Below are 12,202 nucleotides of genomic sequence, written 5' to 3' on the forward strand. Positions count from 1 at the left end.
TGGATGTATGGTTAAGAGTGGTTGGGTGTAACGAAAGGTCAGGGGTTCAATCCCATCTTACTGCAAAAATTTTTGTTATTTAATCTATACATGGGCACGTATGATAATAGCCTTTGGGCAGTAGGAATGTTGGGCCGATTTATAACTTGCATTTCATGTTGGGCCGAAATGGAACAGAAACAAGTTAAATATATTTGGCTATGGTATTATTACAGAAAAACTGAATTGGTAGAATGGTTTAAGGTGGTTACGGTTAAGCGAGAGGTCATGAGTTCGAGCGTGGTCGTGGGCATTTCTTTTTAGAACGATTCTTTTTAAAAGGGTATACATTCTTTTTCTTTCTAATTATTATTATTATTATTATTATTATTATTATTATTATTATTATTATTATTATTATTATTATTATTATTATTATTATTATTATTATTATTATTATTATTACTATTACTAACACTAGTATTGGAATTAACATTATTATTATTATTATTATTATTATTATTATTAAACTAACACTAAATATCAAAATTATGGTTATTATTATTATTATTATCATTAGTGTACATTATTATTAAAATTAACATTTTTATTAAAAGTATTATTTTTATTAAAATTACCATTTTATCAATTAATATTAAAATTATCATTTTTAACTCTATTATCATTATTATTAATTTATCATTTCTAATATTATTTTAGTATTAATATAATTTTAACAAACAAAAGATATATATACATATATATACAAAAATGTATTAAATACATATAACATAACAAAATTAATATTTTTTTTTATTTTTTTTAAATATAGGAAACATATAGGCTGTTAATATAAAAATGATATAACTAATAAATAACTATATATATAAAATTTGTTCGATTACTATTTTGTATTAATATATACATAAATGATTTAGGTTCGTGAATCCGAGGCCAACACTGCATTGTTCAATATAGTCATATGTATTTTTACTACAAAATACATTAGGTGAGTTTCATTTGCTCCCTTTTTAAATGCTTTTGCAATATATATTTTTGGGACTGAGAATACATGCGTTGCTTTTATAAATGCTTTACGAAATAGACACAAGTAATCGAAACTACATTCTATGGTTGGATTATCTAATCGAATATGCCCTATATAGTCTGGTAATCTAAGAATTAGGGAACAGAAACCCTAATTGACGCGAACTCTAAAGATAGATCTATCGGGCCCAACAAGCCCCATCCAAAGTACCGGATGCTTTAGTACTTCGAAATTTATATCATGTCCGATGGAGGATCCCGGAATGATGGGGATATTCTTATATGTATATTGTGAATGTCGGTTACCAGGTGTTCAATCCATATGAATGATTTTTGTCTCTATGCATGGGACGTATGTTTATGGGAAATGGAAATATGAAATCTTGTGGTCTATTAAAATTATGAAATGATTATTTATGTTAAACTAATGAACTCACCAACCTTTTGGTTGACACTTGAAAGCATGTTTATTCTCAGGTATGCAATAAATCTTCCGCGGTGCATTTGCTCATTTTAGAGATATTATTTGGAGTCAGTCATGACATATTTCAAAAGACGTTGCATTCGCGTCATTGAGTTCATCAAGATTATTATCAAGTCATTCATAGTTGGATATATTAGGAAATGGTATGCATGCCGTCAACTTTTGATGTAATGAAAGTTTGTCTTTTAAAAACGAATGCAATGTTTGTAAAATGTATCATATTGAGGTCAAGTACCTCGCGATGTAACCAAATGTAATGTATTCGTCCGGATAGATTAGGACGGGTCTTCACAGAATACCTATCTAGAGCAAGTGGGACAAGATGATGCGTACGCACTACCGTGGTCAGCATTCAAGCACTTGATGAACGAGAAGTACCGTCCCAGAACCGAGGTCAATAAGCTCAAGACAGAACTTAGAGGGTTACGAACCCAAGGATTTGATATTTCCACGTACGAAAGAAGATTCACAGAATTGTGCCTATTGTGTCCGGGAGCGTTCGAAGATGAGGAAGAGAAGATCGACGCGTTTGTGAAAGGATTACCGGAAAGAATCCAAGAAGATATAAGTTCACACGAGCCCGCCTCCATACAACAGGCATGTAGAATGGCTCACAAACTAGTGAACCAGATTGAGGAAAGAATTAAAGAACAGACGGCCGAAGAGGCCAATGTGAAGCAAGTCAAAAGAAAGTGGGAGGAAAACGGTGATAAGAATCACCAATACAACAACAACAACAATTACAATAATAATCGCAACAATTATCCCAACAATCGCAACATCAATCGCAACTACAACAAACGGCCCAACAACAACAACAACAGCAACTACAACAATCATCCCAACAACAATAACAACCACAACAACAACAACAATCAGAAGCAGCTATGCCAAAGGTGTGAAAAGTATCACTCGGGGTTCTGCACCAAATTTTGCAACAAGTGTAAAAGAAATGGTCATAGTGCGGCGAAGTGTGAGGTCTACGGACCAGGGGGTAACAGAACGAAAGGAACAAATGGTGTCGGAACGAGTAATGGCGGAGCAAGTAGTGTCGGAGCAAGTTATGCCAATGTAGTTTGTTATAAATGTGGAAAATCGGGCCACATTATTAGAAATTGCCCGAACCAGGAGAACACGAATGGACAAGGCCGCGGAAGAGTTTTCAATATTAATGCGGCAGAGGCACAGGAAGAACCGGAGCTTGTTACGAGTACGTTTCTTATTGACAATAAATCTGCTTACGTTTTATTTGATTCGGGTGCGGATAGAAGCTATATGAGTAGAGATTTTTGTGCTAAATTAAGTTGTCCATTGACGCCGTTGGATAGTAAAATTTTACTCGAATTATCAAACGGTAAATTAATTTCAGCAGATAATATATGCCGGAATCGAGAAATTAAACTGGGTAGCGAAATATTTAAGATTGATTTGATACCAGTAGAGTTAGGGAGTTTTGATGTAATAGTTGGCATGGACTGGCTAAAGAAGGTGAAAGCAGAGATCGTATGTTATAAAAATGCAATTCGCATTGTACGAGAAGAAGGAGAACCCTTAATGGTGTACGGAGAAAAGGGCAACATGAAGCTACATCTTATTAGTAATTTGAAGGCACAAAAACTAATAAGAAAAGGTTGCTATGCTGTTCTAGCACACGTCGAGAAAGTACAAACTGAAGAAAAGAGCATCAATGATGTTCCCGTCGCAAAAGAATTTCCCGATGTATTTCCGAAAGAATTACCGGGACTACCTCCACATCGATCTGTTGAATTTCAAATAGATCTTATACCAGGAGCTGCACCAATAGCTCGTGCTCCTTATAGACTCACACCCAGCGAGATGAAAGAACTGCAAAGCCAACTGCAAGAACTATTAGAACGTAGTTTCATTCGACCAAGCACATCACCATGGGGAGCTCCTATTTTGTTTGTCAAGAAGAAGGATGGTACATTTAGGTTGTGTATTAACTACAGAGAGTTGAACAAACTTACCATCAAAAACCGTTATCCACTGCCGAGAATTGACGACTTATTTGATCAACTACAAGGCTCGTCGATTTATTCAAAGATCGATTTACGTTCTGGATATCATCAAATGCGAGTAAAGGAGGATGATATTCCAAAAACTACTTTTAGGACGCGTTATGGTCATTACGAGTTTATGGTTATGCCGTTTGGATTGACTAACGCACCAGCTGTGTTCATGGACCTTATGAACCGAGTGTGTGGGCCATATATTGACAAGTTTGTCATTGTTTTCAATGATGACATACTTATTTACTCAAAGAATGATCAAGAGCACAAAGAACATTTGAGAAAAGTGCTAGAAGTATTGAGGAAAGAAAAACTGTACGCTAAGTTTTCAAAGTGTGCATTTTGGTTGGAAGAAGTTCAATTCCTCGGTCACATAGTGAACAAAGAAGGTATCCAGGTGGACCCGGCAAAGATCGAAACCGTTGAAAAGTGGGAAACCCCAAAAACTCCGAAGCATATACGTCAATTTTTAGGATTGGCTGGTTACTACAGAAGATTAATCCAAGATTTCTCCAAAATAGCAAAACCCTTGACTGCATTAACGCATAAAAGGAAGAAATTTGAATGGAAGGATGAACAAGAGAAGGCGTTTCAATTATTGAAGAAAAAGCTAACTACGGCACCTATATTGTCATTGCCTGAAGGGAATGATGATTTTGTGATTTATTGTGACGTATCAAAGCAAGGTCTCGGTTGTGTATTAATGCAACGGACGAAGGTGATTGCTTATGCGTCTAGACAATTGAAGATTCACGAGCAAAATTATACGACGCATGATTTGGAATTAGGCACGGTTGTTTTTGCATTAAAGACTTGGAGGCACTACTTATATGGGGTCAAAAGTATTATATATACCGACCACAAATGTCTTCAACACATATTTAATCAGAAACAACTGAATATGAGGCAGCGTAGGTGGATTGAATTGTTGAATGATTACGACTTTGAGATTCGTTACCACCCGGGGAAGGCAAATGTGGTAGCCGACGCCTTGAGCAGAAAGGACAGAGAACCCATTCGAGTAAAATCTATGAATATAATGATTCACACTAACCTTACTACTCAAATAAAGGATGCGCAACAAGGAGTTTTAAAAGAGGGAAATTTAAAGGATGAAATACCCAAAGGATCGGAGAAGCATCTTAATATTAGGGAAGACGGAACCCGGTATAGGGCTGAAAGAATTTGGGTACCAAAATTTGGAGATATGAGAGAAATGGTACTTAGGGAAGCTCATAAAACCAGATACTCAATACATCCTGGAACGGGGAAGATGTACAAGGATCTTAAGAAACATTTTTGGTGGCCAGGTATGAAAGCCGATATTGCTAAATATGTAGGAGAATGTTTGACGAGTTCTAAGGTCAAAGCTGAACATCAGAAACCATCAGGTCTACTACAACAACCTGAAATCCCGGAATGGAAATGGGAAAACATTACCATGGATTTCATTACTAAATTGCCAAGGACTGCAGGTGGTTATGATACTATTTGGGTAATAGTTGATCGTCTCACCAAGTCAGCACACTTCCTGCCAATAAGAGAAAATGATAAGATGGAGAAGTTAGCACGACTGTATTTGAAGGAAGTCGTCTCCAGACATGGAATACCTATCTCTATTATCTCTGATAGGGATGGCAGATTTATTTCAAGATTCTGGCAGACATTACAGCAAGCATTAGGAACTCGTCTAGACATGAGTACTGCCTATCATCCACAAACTGATGGGCAGAGCGAAAGGACGATACAAACACTTGAAGACATGCTACGAGCTTGTGTTATTGATTTCGGAAACAATTGGGATCGACATCTACCGTTAGCAGAATTTTCCTACAACAACAGCTACCATTCAAGCATTGAGATGGCGCCGTTTAAAGCACTTTATGGTAGAAAGTGCAGGTCTTCGATTTGTTGGAGTGAAGTGGGGGATAGATAGATTACGGGTCCGGAGATAATACAAGAAACTACCGAGAAAATCATCCAAATTCAACAAAGATTGAAAACCGCCCAGAGTCGACAAAAGAGCTACGCGGACAGTAAAAGAAAAGATATAGAGTTTGAAATTGGAGAAATGGTCATGCTTAAGGTTTCACCTTGGAAAGGCGTTGTTCGATTTGGTAAACGGGGGAAACTAAATCCAAGGTACATTGGAACATTCAAGATTATAGATCGTGTCGGACCAGTAGCTTACCAACTGGAGCTACCTCAACAACTCGTGGCTGTACATAACACTTTCCACGTCTCAAATTTGAAGAAATGTTTTGCTAAAGAAGATCTCACTATTCCGTTGGACGAAATCCAAATCAATGAAAAACTTCAATTCATTGAAGAACCCGTCGAAATAATGGATCGTGAGGTTAAGAGACTTAAACAAAATAAGATACCGATTGTTAAGGTTCAATGGAAAGCTCATAGAGGACCCGAGTTCACCTGGGAGCGTGAAGATCAGATGAAGAAGAAATACCCGCATTTATTTCCAGAAGATACGTCAACACCTCCAACTGCTTAAAATTTCGGGACGAAATTTATTTAACGGGTAGGTACTGTAGTGACCCGAACTTTTCCACGTTTATATATATATTAAATGAAATTTTTATTTACATGATTAAGTGTTTCCAACATGTTAAGCAATCAAACTTGTTAAGACTTGATTAATTGAAATATGTTTTATATAGACAATTGACCACCCAAGTTGACCGGTGATTCACGAACGTTAAAACTTGTAAAAACTATACGATGACATATATATGGTTATATATATAGTTAACATGATTTTATTATAAGTATGTATCTCATTAGGTATTTTAACAATGAGTTATATACATAAAAATGAGACTATTAATTTAAGAAACTCGAAAACGATATATATATAACAATTATCGTTATAACAACGTCTTACTAGGTACATATGAATCATATTAAGATATTGATACACTTGGTTAATTATGTTAAATTATAAGTAAATATATTATTAAGTGTATTAACAATGAAATACATATGTAAAAATAAGACTACTAACTTAATGATTTCGAAACGAGACATATATGTAACGATTATCGTTGTAACTACATTTAACTGTATATATATCATACTAAGATATATTATATATCATAATATCATGATAATATAAAAATTTACAATCTCATTTATTATAATAAAAATAAGATCGTTAACCTAAAGGTTTCAAAACAACATTTACATGTAACGACTAACGATGACTTAACGACTCAGTTAAAATGTATATACATGTAGTGTTTTAATATGTATTCATACACTTTTGAAAGACTTCAATACACTTATCAAAATACTTCTACTTAACAAAAATGCTTACAATTACATCCTCGTTCAGTTTCATCAACAATTCTACTCGTATGCACCCGTATTCGTACTCGTACAATACACAGCTTTTAGATGTATGTACTATTGGTATATACACTCCAATGATCAGATCTTAGCAGCCCATGTGAGTCACCTAACACATGTGGGAACCATCATTTGACAACTAGCATAAAATATCTCATAAAATTACAAAAATATGAGTAATCATTCATGACTTATTTACATGAAAACAAAATTACATATCCTTTATATCTAATCCATACACCAACGACCAAAAACACCTACAAACACTTTCATTCTTCAATTTTCTTCATAATTGATCTCTCTCAAGTTCTATCTTCAAGTTCTAAGTGTTCTTCATAAATTCCAAAAGTTCTAGTTTCATAAAATCAAGAATACTTCTAAGATTGCAAGTTTACTTCCAAGTTTTCTAAATCCATTCCAAGTAATCATCCAAGATCAAGAAACCTTTGTTACTTACAGTAGGTTATCTTTCTAATACAAGGTAATAATCATATTCAAACTTTAATTCAATTTCTATAACTATAACTGTAACGACCCTGGAATTTCCAACTTTTATTTATTAATAATTATTATTATTAATACTTGTGATTAAACGAATGTATGTTATTCCATTTACTTGTTGCCATGATTAACCGTACTTGATTCTTTAATGCCCGAAACGTCTTTGTGACATGCGTACATTACTCGAATAATATTTTAGAATATTATTTACATTCATGATTAATCTTATTAATCATTTTAATTAATTATGGCTACTAGTTAATTAATTAGGCTCTTGTTGGATTTATTTGTTAAGTAATGGAACTTGGGCCTTATAAATGTTAGTAGACTAATGAGTCCACTCTACCTCCCATGATGGACTACTAGGAGCCCATGTTATGCTAATTGCTAGTAAATAATAAACATGGAATAATTAATTAGGTGGAAGACAATTTCTTACAAGCATGCTAGCAATATTCCCTCATGCACTTAGCTTTTCCCATTCCACACAAACACCACACTTCAATGCAAGAATAATGCATGTTGACCACCCCATGGATGGCCCAAAAAACCGTCCCCTTTGTATGGGGAGGGGGAAGATTCAAATTTTTTTTTTGATACTTATTACTTGCATTCATCTCACTTCTACACACACTTCACTTTGATACTTCTCTTTCTATCATTTTTCTCTCTACTTGGTAAGTAACAAGGCATATTTCCTCTCCTTTTTCTCTCCTAAAAACCACCATCATCATCACTCTTTTACTTGATTCTTTTTGTTGTTTAGTTACTTGTTCATTGTTGTTATTTTGTTACATGTTCTTAGTTAATGTTTACTTACTTGTTGCAAGAACCAAACTTCCTAGTTTGTTCTTCATATTATCTTTTTATTCAAGAACATACAAGGATCTAAATTCTCTAGTTTATGGTTCTACAATTAGTGTTTCAAAGATTTAAAGTTCATAAGTTCTAAAAATCATACATGCATTCATGTTAGTAAACTTAAAAGTTTACTTTCTAAAGATCAAGACCTAGGCTTGAATCTTTAAAAGTATGAAACTCATGAACTTGTTACTTGTTTATTTAGTTTATCACTTTCATTCTTGCACTCTAATTACACTTTACTAGTTGATAATCAAAGTTTTGTAACCTATGGTTTCACTAAAGTAAAGATTCAAGGGATGGTAATTATGATTTAACTTAATGACTTTACTTAGACTTTCACTTGGGTTATGATGGTCAAGACTTGGTTAAAATGATGTAAACACATCCATGAGTTGTACACTTGAAGCTATATGCATCAAGGATGAGAACCATGATGAACATCAAGCACCAAAACCACCGGAACTCCCTTAAACTTACTGTTCTGTCCAAACTTTCTGATCAGCTGAATCCGTAACAGACCAGTAGGTCTGGGCTGATCTAACCTTGATTTTTGGATAGAACTTTTCGAGTAGATAACTTTTCATATAAGACTCGTCTTCATACGAGTTACGGTTTAGAGTCTATGGCCCTCCGAGCGTCACTAAGTCCATTTACTTTTCTAGTTTTCTATTTCTGTTTTCTGTTTACTGTTTTCTGAGTCAGACCTAAACACCTGGGCTACTGTAACTGTGATATTCAGTTAGCTCCGTTCGATTAGATAATTTTTTGTTTAGGACTCGTCTTAATACGAGTTACGGTTTAGGATTTATGGCCCTCCGATCGTCACTAGGTCCTCTAACGTTGTGCAGAAAATTCTGACCTACTCGCACTTAAACCGTCGCCACGGTCAAACTAAGACGAGTTTGCTTCTGAGATTTTTACCACGCTTAAGGGACTCATATACGGAGCCATGGCCACTGGTCTCACCTTATTTCAGTAGGTATAGAGACCGTGGTGACTGACCGAAGTCAGCCTTCGTTTTAAAACTTCCTTTATGAACAAAACATACTTATACCTTCCGTTTGATGATGTTTGATGATGACCCTTATGACCTTATTTACATACTTATAAACCTTTTAAGACAAGCTACTGACTTAGTACTTTTTGACTTAGGTTGAGGACTTTTGGACCGATTACTTGCACACTTTCCCGACTCTACATTACTACTATTTTACCGCTACTTATCATTGTGAGTTATAGCTTTCCCTTTTTACTTTAACTTATTTTGGGAACTGAGAATACATGCGCATTTTATTTTTTACATAATAGGCACGAGTACTTAAACTTTATATATGTGTGGGTTATATAACGGCAGAAACATTCCCTTTAGCTCGGTAACGTTTAGTCATTGGTTTTTGAACCATGAACGCGAATCTTAGATATGGATCCATAGGGTTTGACATCCCCACTCGGGCTAGTCGCGCTAGCATTTAACGAGTGTTTAATACTTCGAGGTTATACGCACTTGCCAAGTGCACTTTCAGGGGGTACATAAACGTTAAGTTAGTTACCGAGTGTCCACGGTTGAGCATATACTTAAACATACTGATTTGGATTACTATTTTGAAACGCTCTTTGTAGCACTGAAATCTCGTGGCCTACCTTACATTACTGTTATACTTAAACTATAGCTCACCAACATTCATGTTGACTTTTTTAAGCATGTTTTTCTCAGGTGCTTAAGGTTTGCTTGCTTCCGCTGTGTACTAGTCTTGCTATAGACACCCGCTGCTTTAGAGATGTCACTGCATGAACGTTTACTTGCATTCAAACATTACTACTTTTGAACTATGATTTGTAACGACCTTAGGGTCACGTACTATTACCTATTGCTTCTGTTCATTGAAGCATACTTTTGATGTAAAACATTTGACGTTAGTTATGATGTCACCTTTTATCATGAATGCAAACTTGTTTTGAAAACGCATATAGTGTTTGACCTTGTAATGATCCTGTTGATGATGGTCCGTACATGTTGATTTAGTACGGGGCATCACATTTGGTATCAGAGCGTTGGTTGTAGGGAATTAGGATGCATTAGTGAGTCTAAGACCGACCCGAGTAGGATTCACTAATAGGACTAATCTACAACTTGCTAGTTTACTTGTTTCCGCTGTGTTTACTACATGTTGCTGCTTACCTTTACTGCTATATGCAGTATGTTACTACATGTTTTCACTACTGCATGCTATTATTTGCTTTCGATTGCATGCTACTTTCATACGATTTGCTGTTATTGCCATGCTAGTTACTGTTATACATGATTTAAACTATTGGCCAATTATTTGCGTGCTTTATGACTTACTGACATGGAAAAATTTATTTTTCCTTGTTCAGATGTCGGACGTTCCACCTGCTGGCAATTCGGGCAGTACAGGCTTAGACCCCGTTGTCCCACCTACTGCTATACCTGCTGCTGCTGCTGCTGCTGCTGCTGCCGATATTTCGGCCCCGACACCCACTGGCGATCCCGGCGCTTCCACTTCCGGAGCTAGCTCTAGTGCACCTGCCCAAGCGTCTTCTTCCAGACCCCCGAGGCAACTGGCTCGCATTGGTGGTATGGAGATCCCCGCGGAGTTCGGGGAGGGTCCTTTTCGTAATCACTGGGGCACTCCCTGCCGACGCACTCCCGACGGATACCTAACCGTGATTACGCCAGGCCGACACCGACAGATGTTGGCCGCCTTCGGATATCCAGTTGAGCCACCCGTGTCACCACCACATGATTCAGACGATGGGTCTTCCACCGATGCTCCTTCAGACGACACCACATCTGATGACTCCAGTGATGAGGAGGATCCCGCTGACAGACCGATTCAGGCACCCTCTACCCCGCCGAAGAAGCGGTATTGCTTCGCTGGCATTATTCCGGGTCGTACTATCACTGACGCTTTTGGTCGACGTCAGAGGATTACTGCTCGTAAACGGCTGGTGCCGTACCCTGCTGACCCACTGATATCACCATCTCCACCCAGAGCCGGACCATCTACTTCAGCACCACCAGCACCACCTGCACCACCAGCACCACCTGCACCGCCAGCACCACCTGCCCCACCATCTTCCTCTAATGAGGGACTGAGGCGGGAGATTGAGATTCTTCAGGCCCGAGTTACTGAGCTTGAGGAGCAGTTGGCTCAGGTTTTGGACATCTTGCACCCACCATCACCGTAGAACTTTGTATTAGATTCTGTATTGTAATCTCTTTTGAAATTTCATATTTCACTTATGTATCGTACGAACTGATTGTAATGTATGGAACTTATTATCTTTAATGAATGGAAATTTGTGTTGTTTACTTTTTGCACAAGTGTTCTATTTACATTATCATAGTTTTGTGGTACTTATATCTGCTTGCGTTACTTAATCAACATGTGTTGTGCTGTTTTCATGTTGATTGTTATATACTATATTATTATTATTTGCATACTGGATTTTGACTTGAGTCAAAAATGTTTGTTTAGAACATCATGGCCAACGGGAGATCAACCCCTACCGCAGCACAAATTGAAGAAATGATTAACGAGCGTGTTGCTGCTGCTCTAGCTGAAAGGCAACCCCAAGCTCCACCACCACCACCACCGGTTGTTCCACCCGTCCAAATTGGGTGTACATATAAGGAATTCCAAAGCTGTAAGCCGCACTACTTCAGTGGCACTGAGGGACCAGTCGGTCTCACAAGATGGTTCGAAAAGTTAGAATCGGTATTCAGGGTTAGCAATTGCTCTGAGGCTAACAAAATGAAATTTGCATCTTGCACGCTTTCCGATGGCGCGCTTACATGGTGGAATACCATGGCCCAAGCGCAAGGAATTGATGAGGCGTATGCTACGCCTTGGGAAGAATTTAAATCTGCTATGATCGAGGAATACTGTCCGAGGACCGAAATCCAAAAGAT

Source organism: Rutidosis leptorrhynchoides, chromosome 4 (assembly GCF_046630445.1).
Source record: "Rutidosis leptorrhynchoides isolate AG116_Rl617_1_P2 chromosome 4, CSIRO_AGI_Rlap_v1, whole genome shotgun sequence".
NCBI classification, from domain to species: Eukaryota; Viridiplantae; Streptophyta; class Magnoliopsida; order Asterales; family Asteraceae; genus Rutidosis; species Rutidosis leptorrhynchoides.